Here is a 20496-nt window from a genome sequence, read left to right as displayed (position 1 = left end):
TCGGCAATGTGATGATAAAACTAGATATGACTAAGGCTTACGATAGAGTGAATTGGAATTTTCTTTTGGAGGTACTTAAGGCTTTTGGTTTCTCTGAGAGGTTTTGCAAGCTCATAAAAAATTATGTGGAGTCTCCATGATTTTCTGTTTTGATGAACGAAACCTTTAAGGGGTTTTTTCAATCTACAAGAGGCTTGCCGCAAGGGGATCCATTATCTCCTTATTTATTCATCATAATGGAGGAGGTTTTGACAAAGTTGCTTAGGAAAAACTATGAGACTTGTCGAATTGGTAAATTTAATCATCCGATTGGACCCCATTGATTTCACATTTGTTATATGCGGATGATATTCTTATTTTTGCGAATGGTGGGAAGAGGTCTATGAGAAATTTAGTTTACGCTCTAAAAAGGTATGAGAAGTAGTTGGGTTAAAAAATCAATAAGACTAAGTCAGCATTATTCCTCTCAAAATACATCACTCCCACTAGGAAGCATGGTTTATTGAGAATCACGGGTTTCATGGAAGGTAAATTCCCCATTTCATATTTAGGTGCGCCTTTGGTGTCTGGAAAATTATCTTCTAAGATGTTGACTTAACTGGACTTTTCAATCCTGTTTTGATGATAACAAAATGAAGGATGCTTTAACATATGATGTTAAGTGATGCGTTTTAGGTAAAAGAACTCTCAAGGTTGATAAGTTAAAGTTCAATGTTAATCTAGTGAAAGCGCCTTATGTCGCAGCGTCCCGGGAGCGCGTGTGCCCCGGGCGGCGAAATTAAAATCAATTTTAATATTTTCAGGAAAAATATGGTGTAGGAGTCGTCACTAACCTTTAGTGCGGTTAGAACACATGATTACTACCCCGTTAGGGGTAGAATCGGTCTACATTACCAGAGTTGGGGTCGGGAGTTCGGTTACGCAAGGGAAAGGTACGAGCACCCCCTACGCGCCCGTTCTTACGAACGGTACCTAATTAATTTGAAATTATCCCTAAGTTAATCTAATAATTCTTTAAATTACTCTTTTTTATGAATTTATAAATACATGTAAAAAAATAAATAAATTAATAAATATATACATATATATATCCCTCAGAGCTTAAAGGTACGTGAAGCCCGAAGGCTAATACCCCCCGCAATAAAATCATAGGGATAAAATCGAAAATAATTTACAAAATACACTTCCAAATTTTGAAAATTTTCTAGGGTTTTTCTAAGTATTAAAAATACTAGTTTGGGAGGTTTCAATATAGGTTAATGGGATAATAAGCTAAAATATTAAACTACCATAATACACACAATAATTATAAGAATACATATCTACTACAATATTGTGAATATCATAATAGGTAATAAAATACTATATACCATATATATACATTAAGATACTAAAGATACTAAAAAGTAATACCATAAAAATTAGAATATTAACAAATATCTACTAAATAATAAATATAACCATAATAATAATACGTAACATAGAATGTAATACTAAAAATGACACAATATTAAACTATAACCATATTCTTAATATAGACACTAAATATGAATTACAAGAACCCTAAACTTTAATATTGGATATAACCCTAATGTGAACATTACATATAACATACCTAAATACACAAATATTAGACAATAACCCCCTTTAAGAAAATAAGTTATAATAACAACCATTCTAAATATATAAATATTAAATATGCAATAATAGCAAAAACGACCTTAAATTTGACTATTGAACATCAAAAATAGTTGTAACAATAATAAAACCTACAACATGAATACTAGACACATGATCGCACATTATAACATTAAGGATTATACAATAATAATTCAATGAATACAAAAGAGTAAACTTTAAATATCAAAACAAATTCTCGCCATAAAATTCCACAACAATACTAGTAAAACAATTAACCTATATAATAAATGCAACCAAAAAAAAAAAAAACTTACCCTGACTATTAAATATTAAAATAAATATAATAACTATAAAAACCCTGCAGTTTGATATAATAAACACAACCTCAACATCAATATTAGACTTACTTGCATATACAATGAAAACCCAAACATCAGAATAAATCAAAACAATAAAATGAAAAAAATAATAATAATAATAATAATACAAATAGTAATAAAAAGGAATCTGTGTGCACGTGTGTGGTGATAGAAAGAGAAGGACTTTACCTGTGGGCTGTGAACGTGGGGGGAAGACGTTGTTATGGTCTGGTGCTGGAGCAGGTTCTGGTATGGCCGGAGTAGCTGTTGGTGGCCGTGGGGAGTGCTGGAGGTCGCAAGAGGAAGAAGCTGGGTTGCTGTACTGCGACTGGCAGTGGCTGGAGCTGGAGGTATCAGCTGTGGCTGGAGGTCTCGGCCATGGCTGGCCGCAGAGCTGGGCTTCTCAGGTGTGGCTGAACCTTCTCGGGTTGGTCGGAGTTGCAGTGGAGAGGGAGACCGGAGTTGCAGCAGAGTGGGGTTGCTCGTGGTGGCTGGTGGCTCACGAAGAGCAGCAGAGTAAGGTGGAGTCTTGGTGCTGGCCGGAGCTGGGTTGCTGCGGCTATGACGTGGACTGAGAGACAGAGAGGAGAATGGAGATGGGTGACGGCTGATGGAGAGAAAGAGAGGCCCTTTTTTTGTAGGTCTGTGCGCGCTCCTCCGGCCCCGTTTGGAGAGAAGCCAAAAGGGTCATTATATAAAAAAAATTTAGAAACCCTAACTCTCTCTTTTCCTTTTTGGTTTATTGTATTTTTATTATATTTTTTCTTTTGGAAACAATATATATGAGTATAATTACTATCATGGTAATAAGGATATAATAATAATAATAATAAATAAATAAATAAATAAATAAATAATAGTGATAGGAAAATAAATAATAAAATAATAGTAATAATAACAAATTACTTATATCAATATAGGAAAATAAATAATAATAATAATAATAATAATAAAATAATAGTAGTAATAATAATAACAAAGTAATAATAAAAATATATGAAAATAATAATAATAATAATTGTAATAATAGAAAATTAATAAAAATAATAATAAAGTAATTACAATAATATATGAAAATAATAATAATAATAATAATAATAATAATAGTAGTAGTGATAATAGATAATAATAACAATAAAAATCATAATAGTAATAATAATAAAGTATTAATACTAATAATATATACGATAGTAATAGTAAAATAAATAAATAAATAAATAAAAATAAAAATAAAAATAAAAATAATATATTGGGCCTTGGGCAAAAATAGGGTGTCTACACCTCAGAATATTGAAGGCAATGAATAACAAATAAAGAAGTTTAAGGGCAAGCAAACCCAAAGTCAAAAGTGATCCTCAAAAGGCTGAAGGAGGCTGAAGGATTTAAGAAGACCATAATTAGAAGAACTGTTGTAAGTACTTCAAAACCAAATGTCATTTAGATATGTGAAACTCTTATAAAATCAAAAGAAACTAAAAAACACTTTATTTTAAAGAGTTTAAAACATGTTTTTGAAATTAAAGTAACAAAGGTCTTAAAGGAAGGAAAGTGTTCAAAATAAAAGGTGAGTTTCTGATAGGCAGTGCACCTGACAGATGACTGTCTGTCTATGGACAAACGACTGGCAAGTTAAAGGGTTTAATAAAAGTATTCTGAGTTTAAATTTTAACTATGACAGATGACTACCATGTCATGGCAGACGACTGCCACATGGAGCAAATTTTAGATCTCAAAGGGAAGCTTCTTTTAAAATTTTGAATTTCAAAATTTAATTAATAATTTAATATTTTTTCAAAGTTTACCTAATTTGATATGGACAACATCTTTCAAAATTTTGAATTTCAAAATTTAATCAACAATTTAATGTTTTTTCAAAGTTTACCTAATTTGATATGGACAACATCTTTCAAAATTTTGAATTTCAAAATTTTGTCAACAATTTTAATGTTTTTTCAAAGTTTACCTAATTTGATGTGAATGTTGATCTTTCAAAATTTTGAAATTCAAAATTTAGTCAACAAATTAAATGTTTTTTCAAAGTTTACTTAATTTGATGTGAAAGTTGATCTTTTAAATTGCCTATAAATACCTCTTTGGGTAATGAAAAAACACAATACTTGAAAACACAAGAAAAGAGAGAAATCAGACAAAATTTGAAATTCATCTTGTGCTGAAATTCTTCTGAAATTCTTCTTTGCTCACATCTTTTGTTGGAGAGGAATTCTACAATTCTGGTAGATTGAAAATATCAAAGTTCGGTTCCGGGTTACAATTCCATTTCTCTTTTAAACGAACCATTGGTGACTTCTAAAAACTTTAGAGCTTCATATATTCTATTTTGCTTTGGTTTTTTGAAGTACAATTTACATTTCAATTTGTACAACCTGCTCTAAATTTTGGGAGTATTTTTTTGTATGCAGAATTTATATTATATTCTTGTAGGTTGTGACGATTCCAGGTTTGCTGGATCGTTGGCTAGGCGAGGGATTATCGCTTAGAGAGGTGCTGCTCTGGCCTTCTGAAGGAGTGTATAAAGGTATTGTTCCACCCGATAAAGGAATAGGTTTAGTGAATCCTTTGGTGGTTTCTCCAAAGGCGAGGACGTAGGCTGTGTTGAAGCCGAACCTCGTAAAATCCTGTGTCTCACTCTCTCTTTCCCTTACTCTTTATTTTCAGCATATTTATATTGCGTGGATGGTTTAAATTTGAAATCATATACACTACGTTTATTTGGAAATCAAACAAACTTAAAGTTTAATTTTGATTTGGGTTACGGAAACCGAAAGGGAGTGTGTTGGTTAAACCATACTTTGCGAAAACCATACGGGAGTACGTTACTTGGTTAAAACACCTAAAGAAAATTAACTAAGAGTTTATTTGAATTTTGAATTTTGGGAAGAGTGTGGATGTGTGGTTGTAAATCATATAAAAGAAGCAAATTTATTTTAACAAACATATCATTCAACTACAAGGCTTGATTCATATTTGTAAGACATACATAAACAAACAACCATCCTAATTTCTTACTACTGTATATCTTAATTTTGGTTTGGTTGTTTGCCTTCAAATTGTGTTTGGTTAGTTTGGATAGTGTGGTTAATTGAAAGGTTGATTGGTGATTTAGTTGTTTAAGTGCTTGTGTTGTTGTTTGTATAAAAGAAACCAAGTTATTGTGTGTTTGACAAATTAAACAAACAAGTAAAAGAATTAGATAAACAATAAAAGAAGTTAAGTATTCTTAAAAAGAATTAAAAAGAAAGTTTTTAAATTCCCAATTCACCCCCCTCTTGGGAAGCTATCCTAATTTCATAGGACTTGGAGCCTCTTGTGGAGAAGATTAGAAAGAAAATTGTAGGATAGAAATCTAAGTTGCTCTCACAAAGTAGAAGATTGATTTTATTAAGACATGTGTTGTTTAGTATGCCTATTCATTTGATGTCTGTTATTAAGATTTCGCAGGTCATATATTCTCGCATTAACTCTCTTCATTCAAATTTTTTAAGGGGAGAGTTGAAAGATAAAAAGAAGATTCAATGGCATTCTTGGGGAAAAATTTGTAAACCTACCTCAGAAGGGGGTCTGGGCCTGAGAGATCTTAAGAAAGTTCAAAAATCTCTTCTCATGAAATTTGCCTTCAGATTGCTCACTTCTAACAATCTATGGAAAGATTTTTTCAAAGCTAAATATTGCAGAAATGATCATTTATTAATAAGGAAGGGGAGACCAAATGACTCTTAGTTTTGGAAATCAATTATGGCCACCATTCCAGAAGTTATGGATAATGTTAAAATTTTGGTAAGAGGTGGGAACTCTTCTTTTTGGTTCGACAGGTGATTGTCATCAGGCCCGTTATCTGTGAGCACTGAGAATATTTTGAACAAGAAATTGTGTCTTAAGGATTGCTGGCTAAATAATATTTGGAACTCTGATTTAGTACGGGAATTGGTTGGTGCTGATAAAACAAGAGAAATTTTGCAACAGGTGCCGGCGAGTAAAAGTGGGTAGGACATTTTTGTTTGGAAGCCTGCCTCGGACGTTAATTTTTCTACAAAAACGACTTGGGAGGCAATGAGGAGCAGAAGTGATAATTTTTTGTGGAATGACTGGTTTTGACATTCTTTATTGCCTAGAAGAATTTCAATGTGTTTATGAAGAGCCTGATTTAGATGCTTGGCTGTAGATGATAGAATTTAGACCAAAAGAATATCGATGGCTTCGACTTGTGATTGTTGCGTTCAGAGAAGTCAAGAAAACATTGATCGTATTCTTTCTTTAGGAGAGGTGGCTTCAGAGGTTTGGCATCAGGCTAGTGTGGCATTGGGGATTCCTTTCCAACGATCTCTTCCTTGGAAAAATAAAATGGCAAATTGGTTCCACTATGTAAAAAAATTGTCTATTAAAGGTATTTTAATAGGGCTGATTCCATGTTTGATTACGTGGTGCCTTTGGAATCGAAGATGTAAAGCGAAAATGGAAGGAGTTTATCAAAGTGCAGATCAGATGTGGAGAAGTGTTCGATTTTAGGTTAGTTTTATTGCTGAGAGCACCATTTCTTTTCAAAAGTTGAAGAAGTCTGACATTAAGATTTTGAATAAGTTTCAAATTAAGTATTAGGGAGTTTGTGATAGGCTTAGAAAAATTATTTCATGGGTTAAACCTCCAGTATGGTAGATAAAACTTAATTGTGATGGGAGTTGTAGGGGCAATCCGGGTACTTCAGGAGGTGGAGGAATTATTCGGGATTGCCATGGCCTGGTAAAAGCAGTTTTTTCAAGTTATTTTGGCAATGGTACGAATAATAGTGCAGAATTAAAAGCAATTAGGGAAGAAATTCGTTTGTGTAAATGTTTGCATTATGTTAATGTGATTATTGAAAATAACTCGCGAATTATAGTTGATTGGCTTCGGAAAGATAGATGTACTTTGTGGTATCTTTGAGAATTTTGAGAGGAGCTCGTGATAGAATTAGAAAGAGTGAATGTCATGGTGATGCTTCAATATAGGGAAGGCAATAGTGCAACTGATTTTCTTGTTAAAGAATGAGAAATGAGAAATAATGTAATTTACGAAAAACAACACCTTCTATCACGTTGTCTGAAAGGTATCATTCGGATGGATAGGTAAGGTCTTGTTTCCATTCATTATTAGTTCATCTCTAGAGTTTCGTTTGGTGTATTTTTCGTTTTGTTTTTGGATGTTTTTATGTTTTTATCTCCTTTGTTAGTTATGTTTAATTTTGTTTGTCCTAATTTGGTTGGTTGGTTGGTTTTAACTTGTAACCACGGTATTCTTTCGCCAAAAGTGAGGGTTTATTAATAAATAAATTGAGGTGCCACCCTCTTTTAGCAAAAAAAAAATCCTCAAATGGGGTGTTAATTTTTTTTTTTCTTTCAAGCTCCATTTAGAACATAAAAGGAAAAAAAAAAGGAAAATATTTAAATTATTTTTTAATTAAAATAAGAATACGAATACGATATCCAGTAAATTTAGAATGAATATATATATACTGCATATCATTAACCTTTGATTTTACTTACTTTACATTTATGTTTAAATAAAATTTCAAGCAGATAAGAGAACCACACACATTTTGCTTTCTTTATAATGGGGGATTTGTAAATTGTTCTATGAACTTCGAGACATGGAGCCAACATAAGGCATTATTTAGAAGTCCGAGAAAAAGTAAGGAAAGAAAAATGAAGTGGAAATTATTTTCTTATTTAAATATTAAAAAAAAAAGGAGAAAGTAATACTTGGAAAGGTCTTAAATTCTAATTTGTATTGGATTCGAGTAAATTGTAATATAAAATTGTATTAAAATTTATTCAAATTCATTCAAATCTAATATAAGGTCCAAAATCTATACTATCAAACACAACTTTAGTATAAACCGAAACTAATTCCAAATTGTTTTTGAATAGAAAGTAGAAACACAGATCCCATCTCTATTAAAAAGTCAAAGATGAGATTTGCCATTGCCGGCTGGATCATTCATGATAGACGTGGTTAAAAATATATATCAATTTGCAATCTTCTTAGATTGGGCCTGGGCTCGCAAATGGGCCCATACAAGAAAATGCCAATTTTAGGGCCAGGTGCAAACTCTACACTCTTAGAGGTTCAAGATTTCAGCCCAGGGTGTTCTTTTGAGTGACAACGTCGAAGTGGGGCCTACACCTGGGTTGAGTTTGGGCTGAAATTGGATGGGCCATAATTTAGTTAAAATTGAATTACTCGAATTAATAGCGTAAATTCAATCAGTTCGGTTTAATTAAAAATTTATTTAGTTCGATTTAATTTTTATTTTCATTGAATTTTAATTTTTGATTTTTGGTTCAATTTTGGGATTTAGTTAATTTGGTTATCTATTAAATATATATATATATATATATATATATATTAAAATAGTCAATTAGTTAATTGATCTAACCAAAATTCTCAAAATTTGATTCGATTAGTTTTGAATTTAGTTATAGTGAAATTTGAGTTGATTTAGTTCAGTTAAGGAAATTTTTAATCGATGTTTTTTTATTAAATTTGATTAATTAATTAAATTAATTGAACTGAATTGAATGTTCACCCCTAGTCCTCCTTCGCAGTGTCATTTTGTATCATGAATAAATAAAACTACTTCTAAAAAGTATAAAAGAAAGAAAATGCCAAATTTATCCTTCATAAAAATTAAAATTCCACATATGTGCCTACCTTTCCATCTCCACCCCCATATCTGTACGATCCCCACCTGTTCAGATTCATCCATGCTTCTTCTTTCCTCCAATCTTCTTCTAATTCTTGAAAACTTTTTATGAAAAACTTAAAATCCCTCCCTCCTTTCTTGTCTTCCAATGCACAACCACCCCTAGGGCTTTCCCCTTCCGCACACCCTGCTGCCAACCGCCAATCGCCACCGCCACGCTGTGCATTGCCATGCTGCTATTCTCGCTTGGTGAGTTCATTCTCTTTCTTCCATTTGGTTTCGACAGAGAAGGCTGCATAAAAAAAAAAAAAATGAAATTATGGCTTGACAATATGGGATCATTATTGAATTTAACTGCAAATTGGAGTGCCAAGATGATCGGATCTTTAGTGATTGAACTTATCACTGCACTTTGGGTGCCAAGATGATTGGACCATATTGGATCTTTTGTCCTTTTATTTATTTTTTTTTTTCTTTTTCATAAAATGCTCAATTTGAGTGCCAAGATGATTGATAGATATTTTTAATATCTTTTTAATTACATTCACTGATTGGGTACCAGCTTGGCTGTTTGCATCCAATGTGCTATAGGACCTGTGGGGCATAGGCAGGTCTGTTAATCTTTTTGAAGTTAGGGTAGCTGTACTATCCGTGCATTTTTTATTTTATTTTATTTTAAATTTTTTGTTGTTTTGTTTTGTTTTGTTTTGTATTTGGGTGCAATAAAAGATTTTCTATTTGTTGCATACACAAGTACTAATGTTAATATTGATCTAATTATGCTGCTTTGTAATTTGTGAGTACTCCGAAAAACATCTGTGCTACCATCATAGCAATTTTTTTTTAGAAAGGTAAGTCAATCATTTCTGCTATGTTTCTTAATTCTTTTCGTATTTGCTTTCTCAAATTAGTTGTCTATGCTTTTCTATTATAATGGGTTTGAATACATACTTTTGTTTAACCAGGAGCTTGCCATTTTGATTTTTCGTGTGCAACAATATAAACCTGAACTGGCTGACAAACATAGGAGACAATGGTAGAGATCACTTAAAACTGGATAAATGAATACAATATATTAGATGAGCATAAAATTATATTGAGTAATTCACACAACCTAAAAAGAAATAATTTATCTAGATGTTTTTAGGGTATATAATTTTTGTAATAATCATTTTTGATAAAATGTCCACAAGTTGATGTATCCAACTGTTCTCCAAACTACACTGCAACTATTATCTATGTCTGTGTCAAGGATTTGAGGGGTAGCCTCACTTGCTAACAGTATAATGTTGCTGTTAGCCAAACTCATGTGCAGATATGCTGAGCATTAATAATTATAACTTCTCTAATGCTGGTGAGGATGGAATTTAAGCAAAGATACATATGCACATAGAGAACATGCAAGGCCCCATGGTGAGATTTGATTTATTTTATTTATTTTAATCTTGAAGCGATAAGGTTATGTATTGATTATTGAGAATTGTTGTGAATGTATTTTCTATTTGCTCTAAATTTTTTGACAGAAAAGTGACACTTGTAGTTTTAGGAATCTTATCTATGTTGCAAGATTTGACCTTATGCTCCATTATTTATGCAATCACTTGTTATGCTCCATTATTCCATTATTTATACAATCAAACTGCAAGACATTTCTTTTATATGATTATTATGTCTTTTTTTACTCTAAACTGCTGTTAGGACTTTGGACCTACTCATTTACGGAAACTTAGATTGGTATGTTTTTTATTCTATAAATTTTTTTTTCTCTGAAAGAAACCATTTGATGAAATTTCTTTGCGTATTTGGTCATTCTTTTCTCCAGGTATCATAAAGAAGGTACTAATAACACTACATTTATAAAATCTAATGGAGCTATGCTTTGTTTAAACATGATTAGAAAACATCTGACTGTTTGGTGCGTTTAAGGACATGTAAGTTCTTTTCTTTTAGTTGTCTCCTTTATTGTGTTACTATTGTCACCACTGATGTTTGATATATTGAATTGTTGGTTAAATATTTATATTTAGAACTATATTTTAAATGTAACTTTCTTAGTATGCTATATAGTTTTATTTATTTTTCTTTCTTTAAATCATATTTAAAACATAAAATTTAAAAGGCTATCAGTTCAACTTTTCATTTGTTGTACTTGGAAAGAAGAGTGAGAATGTTGGAATTGCTTTTTAGTTTTGTTAAATACTGGAGATTTTTTATATGGTTGAACTTGAATGATATGAAATGGTACAATAGTTTCAATGAGAACATATGGTCACAATGTTTAATGTTGAGTTGCTCCTGATCATGTGGTGCAGCCTATCTGGTTTTAAATTCAAGAAAAAAGAAAGTCTTGAAAAATGAAGAAACCTACAATCATTCAACGTAACTCATAATTATATTATATTATATTATTTTGTATTGAATTTCTCTTCTCTATTATATTAAACTACTTCTAAAGGCATAAAAGGGGGATATTTGGTAGTCCTTGAGTGATGACATTTGAATTTCCAAAATTACTTTTCATCTGCTATTCATACAAAATTAATTGCCTTTTATCCTCAAAAGCGAAAATTGGATTGGCCATTCTGTTCGCTATTGTGTGATCCATCCCCTTGGTTTCCTCTTCAATTTTCCGCTTTTGTTCATCCATTATGCGATCTATCTCCTTGGCTGCCCCTTTAGCTTTCACCTTCCGTTATGCACATGTTGTTGGGAAGTGATCTACGAGCAACAATCGCACAAGAAAAATTACACAAGACCAAATTTACGTGGTTCGGTCCACTATGACCTACGTCCACGGAAGCACTCACAATCTACTATAACCGAGAGAATTACAAGGAGGAGGAGGCTACTGCCCTCAACTCCACGTTCTCTCTCTCTCTCAACAAAGATTTACTCTGTCTCACACAACACTCTGTTCCTCGCACAACACACCACACCTCACTAAACTGCACACCTCTCTACAACAACACAACTCTCAAAACACACACACACAGAGCTCTCTGCTGCACACACACACAGCCACACAACTCACCCACTTGCCACACACAATTACACACACACACACACATATATATATACACACACACATATATATATATACACACACACACATATGGGATGGGGAAAGTCAAACACAGTAGCTGCAAATTCAACATGGCAAGCAGCTATTTGGTGGCCGTCGATTTCCATCGTCAACTATTACTGCTGGGTGGTGCGGCTGTCGACTCCAACACAAGCCACACCCTAACAATCTCCACCTTGGCAAGTATTAACTCTCAAGTTCACAGCTCCATCTTGATATGAACTCGATCAAGGCAAATCTTCATAGCTTGGTTCAAATGTCTGAACCATGCAAAGAGTACCGCCTTCTTCATTGGCAACCCGAACTCGTTTGTTCATTTCTGATGACGTGCAGTTGTCATCATCCGAGGTCAACCCACCAACCATTGTGGTTCCCATCAACTGATACAACCCACAAGACTCCTTCCTAGTAAATATCATTGAGTTACGTCGGGTCACCTCCATAGCTCCACATGTAGTAGAGATTTAGCAACCCTTAGAATCCAACCGACCAAGGAAGATCAAATTTCTTTGCATCCTTGGAACAAAGTTTATGTCATCCAAAATACGAATCGCTCCAATAGGCGTCTTCATCTTTACATATCCAATTCCTCTGACATCGCATAAAGACCCATCATCAAGTGATACCGTACCGCGAACTTCTTTGAAAGAATGGAAAAATTCTTTCTTAAAACAAACATGAACTGAACTCCCAGAATTCAAAACCCATCCATCATCGTTTGAACTGTTATGAGCATTCATGTTCTTTCTCATCAATTTTCGACACTCCTTCTTCATATGGCTGTACTTCTTGCAATATCGATACTGCACATTACTTTGATTGATTTGTCGATGTAAGATGCTCGCCATTACAAGGACCTCATCATTACCATGTCATGTGGCATGTTCCGATACATTGACACCATCCCATGTCTTCTTTTCTTCTTCGTATAGTTTTTGATCTTCACAGTCCCTTTTGAAGTGCCCCTTTTTATCACACCAGTAGCATACAACCTCGCTCATATCTCGTCCTCTTGATTTTGAACGTCATTGTTTACTTTCGAGCTTTCGATCTTTGCTTCTTCCTTGTCTCTCACTATTAGCCACCAAAGTTTGCTCATGAGAAGTCACAATCGGATTTCTTAACGTTTTAGAGTCTCGAAGTGATGCCATCACATCATCCAACTTCAAGGTATCGTTCCTCACGAGTAATGCAGTTACTAGACCATCAAATGAAGCTGGTAGAGACGACAAAAGTATAAGCGCCTTATCCTCTTCATCAATTTTTATGTTGAGGCTCAATAACTGGGTCAAAATCTTGTTGTAATCATTTATGTGATCAAAAAGACTACTTTCCTTGTTCATTCGGAGTTGATAAAGTTTCTTCTTCAGAAAAAAACTTATTGGTATGGGACTTGGACATATATCTTTGCTCCAATTTCTTCCAGAGTTCCATCGGTGAAGTTTCGTCTAACTTCGAATAATTGACTTCATTTTCCAGACACAATCGGATTGTGCTGACCATCTTCATCTCTAATTCAATCCAATCATCATCTTTGATATAATCTGGCTTCTTCCCGATCAATGGCATAATCAAGCCTTGTTGAACCAAAATATCCTTCATCGTGCTCTACCACAAACAGAAGTTGTTTCGCCCATCAAACTTTTCCACCTCAAATTTTAAAGTGCCAACACCTACCATTCTTCTCCGAATCTCACAAAACGGACAACGCCAATGGCTCCAAAATGGCCAAAAACCTTAGAAATGGTTCAAACCGATCGAAAAATTGACCCGAAATGGCTCCGAAAAGCCCGGTCAAACCAGTCAAACACAGTCAACTCTCCATCAAAACTAACAAAATATTCCCTCCTTTAACGGAATATTCCTGACGCCGTTAATGGTCACTAACGCCATTTGCTTACGTGGCCCACCTCCTGTGGGGCCCACTTGCTAACGTGGTACTGGGCCCACTTGCTGATGTGGCACTAGGCCCACCTAGTGACGTGTCCTGTGTGACCCCACCTCCTGATGTGGAAGATGACGTGGCATAGTCCCGACTGCTGAAGTGGCATGGGTCCCTTGCTGACGTGGCTGCTGATTGTGTAGCTGACTTAGCGCTGAGGTGGCGCTACGTGGCCGTGGACCCGTTGACTTAGTGCTGACGTGGCGCTAACGTCAGCGTCTTCAACCTCCGAATGCTCTCTGTACGTGCGTCGTCGCGTGGGAGCGGGTGATCCCACCCTTCGATATCCTTCCAATGCGTGAGGGCGCATGAGAATGCGTGGCGACGCGGTCTTTCCGTTGTTGGCGCGTGCAGCTTTGTCTGAGCTGCGTTCGAACTCTGGTGACCGCTGTTGGCTTCGTATCGACAAGAAGAACGTTGTGGTTGTCTCAAAAAAGACTTTGGAGCTACTGGGCAGAGGCGCCAATCCGGGAATTTCACTCTGATCTGACGATTTTGCTCCAACCTCACTTTGATGCCATTTGTGGGGAGTGATCTACGAGTAGCAATCGCAAAAGCAAAAGCAAAATTACGCAAACACAATACAAGACCAGATTTACGTGGTTCGGTCCATTGTGACCTACGTCCACGGAAGCACTCGGAATCTACTATAACTGGGAGAATTACAAGGAGGAGGAGGAGACTATTGCCCTCAACTGCACTCTCTCTCTCTCTCAACAAAGATTCACTCAGCCTCACACAACACTCTGTTCCTCGCACAACACACCACACCTCACTACACTACACACCTCTCTACAACACAACTCTCAGCACGCGCACACACAGCTCTTTGCTGCACACACACAAAGCTACGCAACTCACCCACTTGCCACACACAATTACACACATATATATACACATAAGGGAGGGGGAAAGTCAAACACGGTGGCTGCAAATTCAACATGGTAGGCAGTTGTTTGGTGGCCGTCGGTTTCCAGCGTCAACTATGCTGCTGGGTGGTGCAGCTGCCGACTCCAATACGAGTTGCACCCTAACACATGTTGTGTCTTTGCCAGAGCCGTAGCGTTGGAATCCTCTGTTATGGCCAACATCCTTTGGTTGACAATCCTTATTCTCTATATTTCCCTATAAATCCACTTAGATGAATCAATATTTAGAATCTGATAATATTTGGTTCTGGCTTGTGGCAAGTTGCATTCCTCTTACTTTTTGTGTTTGTGTGTGTGTGTGTGTGCGTGTGTGTTTTTTTTTTTTTTAATGATAATGTGGCAGGGAGTGCTCATGATCTGTTTGATGCATTCCGTCATTGGTTTTCTTATCCAATGGTTAATTGTTTCATTCCTCACAGACTATTTTGGTGGATTTCATTGTGTTTAATTATTTAAGATTCATTTTCCCCCAACATAGTCAAGTTTTTCTTGGATCTGCCACTTTCAAATTTCAATATTATTACCATTGATAATATCTTTTAAAGAAGTGACTTAGGGCCAATTAGCATCTCATAGTCGAATTAGACCTAAAGTAAATTTGGATGACATACATACAGGCACAAAAAGAGGTACAAGCAAGTAGAAATTGAAGCTGGAAAAAAAAAAGGCTTTGATAGATCCTACATGGTCTAGCTTGCCTGCATAGTCGTGACGTACCCCCAAATTATACACGAGACCTCAAGTGTGGTAACATAATTGTCAATGGCCATTTTCATCAAGTCCAAATTGGTGATCTGGGTTCAGCCAATCCTGTTCTTCTCAAGGTCTTAAATTTCGATTTCGACGCAAATTTCAAAACTCCAAAAGTACGGAAATTTCGACGGAAATTTCAATTTCGATTTCGATTTGAAAAAATAACGGAAACTAGTAGTAAAGCATGGAATTTTTGTGAAACTTTAGAAATGGTTAAAAACATAAAAATATAAGTTTTAAGACTAATATATTACAAATTAAATACATCTATGTTTTGTATGAGGTGGAAAAGTTGTAAAATAGTAAGTTTATCAAACATGTTTGTAAGATAATGTACATTAAGCATATTCAGTTAATGCAAAAGAAATTCATAAATCATTTAAATATTATTGATTATACAAATATTGATAATTTAGACATGAATGGTTAAATAAAATATTACTATAAGTTTATTTTTTCATATAATTTCAAAAGCACTTGTGATAACCTTTTGTTTTAATAAAATAAATTAAAAGAGAAATTTTACTTCACTCTCAAGGTTTCATTAAATTTCGACAAATTTTGCTAAAATTTCGAGGTTTTGATAAATTTTGAATGATTCGTTGTGATTTCGACAGAAATTATGCAAGACGGAAATCAACTGCCATTTCGGTTTCGAAGGTGACGGAAATTGAAAATTTCGACAATTTCGTGGAAATTTAAGACCATGGTTCTTCTAGCCTCTTAACATGCCCACAACATCATAGGTGTGTTCGTCTTTTAAAATATTAACTCTTTATCTTTTAGAAGTTTGAAGTTTTGAACAAATAGTTAAAATTAAAGTTAGTTTTTAAAATTTCAAAATCTCATTTACCAAATACATAGCATTCAATTATTTTATTTTATTTTATTTTTTCAAATCTCATTTTCCATAACTCATATGCATGATTGCACACTTAATGGTTGAAAACTTTTGACTTTAGGATGCTGGTACTCAATCATTATAGCTATGTATAATGTACTCCATATTCATTACAATGGAAGATCTTTGATTCTCAAGTTATATATGCTACATGCTCTTGATATATATATATATATATATATATATATATCTTTGTCCGTGTAATTAAAAGTATAATCCCTACTATTATATTTTTTTACATGTAAAGGTACACTAGAGTTCATGGCACCTGAAATGTATGAAGAAAAATACAATGAATGGTTATTGAATATTTCTTTTTATATTTTTTGCTGTCGAAGCTAATTCCATTCAAATCCTACTTTTTCCCCTCATGTTTAAAGTGATGATCATTTTTGCTTTTCTAGTCTCTTCTTTGACAAAGCTTAACCACTAAATTCTGCTGTATACTCATATAGATATGAATGTTAGCAAAAAATATTATGCTCATTGATCATTTTTTCTTTTGCTCCATTGATTATGGATTGATTCTTTTGCTCCTGAGAAGAGCCCATAAAATGGTAAGAAAAGCTAAAACCTAGAATGCCTTAATTCCACTTTGACCATGGTATTAATTTGGCACGAAGTACTTTGGTTATTTTCCAATATATATATATCCCTTTTGGAGAGGCACTTCATGACCATGTCATAATAAAAGAAAATATATTTACATGATGATGAGTGAGGAAAAATAAAATTACACCTGATCAGTTAAAAAATATAAGATAAAGTTCATATAATACTGTCAATTTGCTATTCCTTGGAATAAATAACTTTTCTACAGGCTACTAACCATCAAAATCGCAACTTGAATGAACAATGAACATTTTATTCTTCTAGATCTTTATTTTATTAAATTACTTTTAAAAGCATAAAAGGAAATTTTTTGATAGTCCTCAGTTGACAAAGATTAAAATATCAAATTTACCTCTCGTGTGTCGTTGGAACTCATATTTAATTACTTCCATATCCTAAAACCCAATATCCTCTTCTTCCTTTCCTGTTCAGCGACCTATTTTCTTGCTGGGTGTTCCATGTTCCCCCAATGTTCCATCATCCGGCCATTCAGGAGGAAGTATATATTTGGAACATATCTTTCACTAGGAATGTCCCGAACATATCTTTCACCAGGAATATCCCAGAGGCTATGAACAGACCTGCACTCTCAATCTTCTTAACAACATTAACTTCAGTCGAGTAAATCTGACCAACATGTACAGATGTCATTTATAGTGATAGCCCCAGTAAGGCTTCCAACATAACCCAAGGAAGATTTAGAGGAGAGAGGCTAAAAGACCAAATTGATTGAGCAGATGGGCAATGCATGAAGAGTTGGTTGGGAGTTTCCTCATTTGAAAGGCAAATGGGCATCCATTAGCCAACAACCAGCCTATTCTTTTCAAATTGCCATGAGTAAGTTTCTTACTAAGTGTGCTCGCCCCCAAATTAGAAAGCTAACTTTGGTAGGAAGAAAGAAGACTTAAATGGTTTTAAGTAGAAAATTGTGTCTAATAAGTCCTTGAATACAACCCTCGATCATATAAATAAGAATTAATAAAAGCCATTTATAGTAAAGAATTCATAATTAAAGAATGTGTTTCTTTTAGCACCATTAATTTACATTTTGATTTATAGTGGTTAAGAAGTCATTAGACCAAAATAGAAAGCTGATGAAAATTTTTCAGTGCATGTAGGAAATATATTCATGTCTTCCTTGAGGATATGAACTTTCTGTCTGTAAGGATCTTTTTAACTTCACATCTATTAGGTTGCACTATCTTCAACTCTACTCTGTTAGACTGACTTCTGCTCAGGTCATTGGTGTCGGTGTTGAATGGCTTGAGGTAGCTGACATGAAACTGCGGTCTTCTCCCCTAATCCGCCCACTTCTTCATCTGCTTAGAAGCTTTCTTGAGATAGGCTTGGGAAACTCTGCGTTCTTTCTCCATTCTCTGGTGAAGATGTACGCCCTGGGACTCTTTCATCTGTATGACTCGTCCACTGTATGAGGTAACGACGGCTGCTGGCTTGTAACAAGCTCAAAAGGGCTCTTTTTGGTTGTCGAGCTCTTTTGACCATTGCCACAAAATGGAGCCACATCAAGTAGTTGCACCTCATTCTTCTAGTTGTCATTGACAAAATGACGCAAGTACTCATCTAGCAGCTCTCTGAAACTTTTTATCTGTCTGTTTGTCTGTCAGTGGTAACTTGAAGAGATGTCAAGGTGTGACCTGAATATCCTGAAAAATTTTGTCAAGAAGTTGTCAGTGAACATTAAGTCTCGGTCACAAACAATAACTTGGGGAACAACCCAATATTTCATAATAGTCACTAGAAACAATTGTGTCGTCTCCTTTGTCAAATAGTACTTTGGTTCGTCTATGAACATACCAAACTTCCCCCTCTCCCCCTTGTCTTGTTGGCAAATGAGACAAGTCTAGGTATAATCAACCACATCATCATGCATGTGTGGCCAATAATGCCTCCCCAGTAGACCTGCCATTGGAGTCATTCTCCGCGAATACCCCTCAACAAATTTCCTGTAATATCTAGTAAGGCCAAGAAAGGAACGTAACTCCTTCATTATCGTGGGGATCTTCTGTTCTTAAATCATCCTTACCTTCTCCATACCCCTTCGGATATGACCTTGTTCAACCATATGACCAAGGAATTTGTTGTTCTGCTGAGCGAAAGAGAACTTCCCTTTCTTCACATACATACTGTTTCCTCTCAGCCCGTCGAACACCTTCTGTAGATGCTCTTCATGTTTCCTCTGAATCAAGACCAATGCTCCCAACAATGCTTTGGAAGGGCGAATACATCCCCTTTCCAATTCATCAAGTTGTTTCCTCAACTCTACTATCTCTAGAGGCGCCATCTAACATTATCTTTTAGCAAGTGGTTTCACTCTTGATAACAACTCGATCTCATGCTTGACAGTCCGTCGTGAAGGCAAATTGTGAGGCAGTTTATCTGGCAACACCTCCTTGTACTCATCCAACACCACTTGGATGGTCGTAGGCTCCAGCTCTTGGCCTACTTCTTTGTCTACCACTACCGTGACTAGACGTATTCGCTCACCCTGACCTAATCTCTCATTGAGTTTTATGGCTAAAAGTGACTTCCCCTCCTCTCCTTTCATCGCAACGACCTGTACCATGCACGAGTGATCTCCCGTCAGACATAGGGAACTAGCCGAAGGCATCAACACTGCCCTCGTCCCCCTTAGGAACTTCATTCCTAGAATGACTAGAAAGTCATTCAATGGCACCGCTGTGAAATTCGCATGACCTTCCTACTGTGCAAGCTTCACAAACAATTGTTTGGCTACTCCCAGAATAGGCTGGGCTACAAAATTAATTGCTTTCATGCGTCTTGTATCCTTCTCTAAGGATAAGTTGAGTCTCCATGCTTCCAACTGCGAAACAAAATTATGAATAGCCTCCACCACAGCGCGGGTACTCTTCCCATTGATCCTCAAGTCCACAAACATTAACCTTGCTTGTGTAACTTTCAGTGCTTTTGCCTGCTTTTCCAATGCGCTTACTAGCCTCACTGAACCTACCCTCGGGGCATCATCCTCCTCGCTTTCCATCACTTGTCCCGAAGTGGAAGCTTGTAAGGCATTGAGTAATCCCTTGTGTTAACACTCACTCACTCTGTGAGATCCTCCACACAAGTAACACGGAATTTTATTCTTCCCCTTTCCATTGGGTGTGTTGATTCCTTGAGACGACGAAGCTTCCTTTGAGGTTGATGATTTAGAGTCGGCTCCCCCACTCTTGGGTTTTCCTTTCTTAAAAGACTTTCACTATTTCCCTCTTTGCCAAACCGTTTGAACGCAACGGTATCGTCACCAGCATAGTCAGTCAAGCGTTCCGCAGTAGCTTGTGTGGTAGACAAGTCTTGAACTCTTTGCCTATGAAGTTCAGTTCTTGCCCATGGTTTCATCCCCTCTAGAAAATAGAACAACTTGTCTTTTTCCGACATATCCTGAATATCCAACATCAAAGTAGAAAATTGTTTCACATATTCCCTTATCGACCCCGTATGCTTGAGATCTCTCAGTTTTCTCCTTGCATTATACTGAACATTCTCAGGAAAGAATTGGACCTCGACCTTTCTCTTCAAGTCTACCCAGCTATCGATTACACAA

The sequence above is a fragment of the Malania oleifera genome, chromosome 13 (assembly GCF_029873635.1).
Source record: "Malania oleifera isolate guangnan ecotype guangnan chromosome 13, ASM2987363v1, whole genome shotgun sequence".
In the NCBI taxonomy this organism is placed as follows: Eukaryota; Viridiplantae; Streptophyta; class Magnoliopsida; order Santalales; family Ximeniaceae; genus Malania; species Malania oleifera.
Note: the sequence above shows the minus strand (reverse complement) of the source record.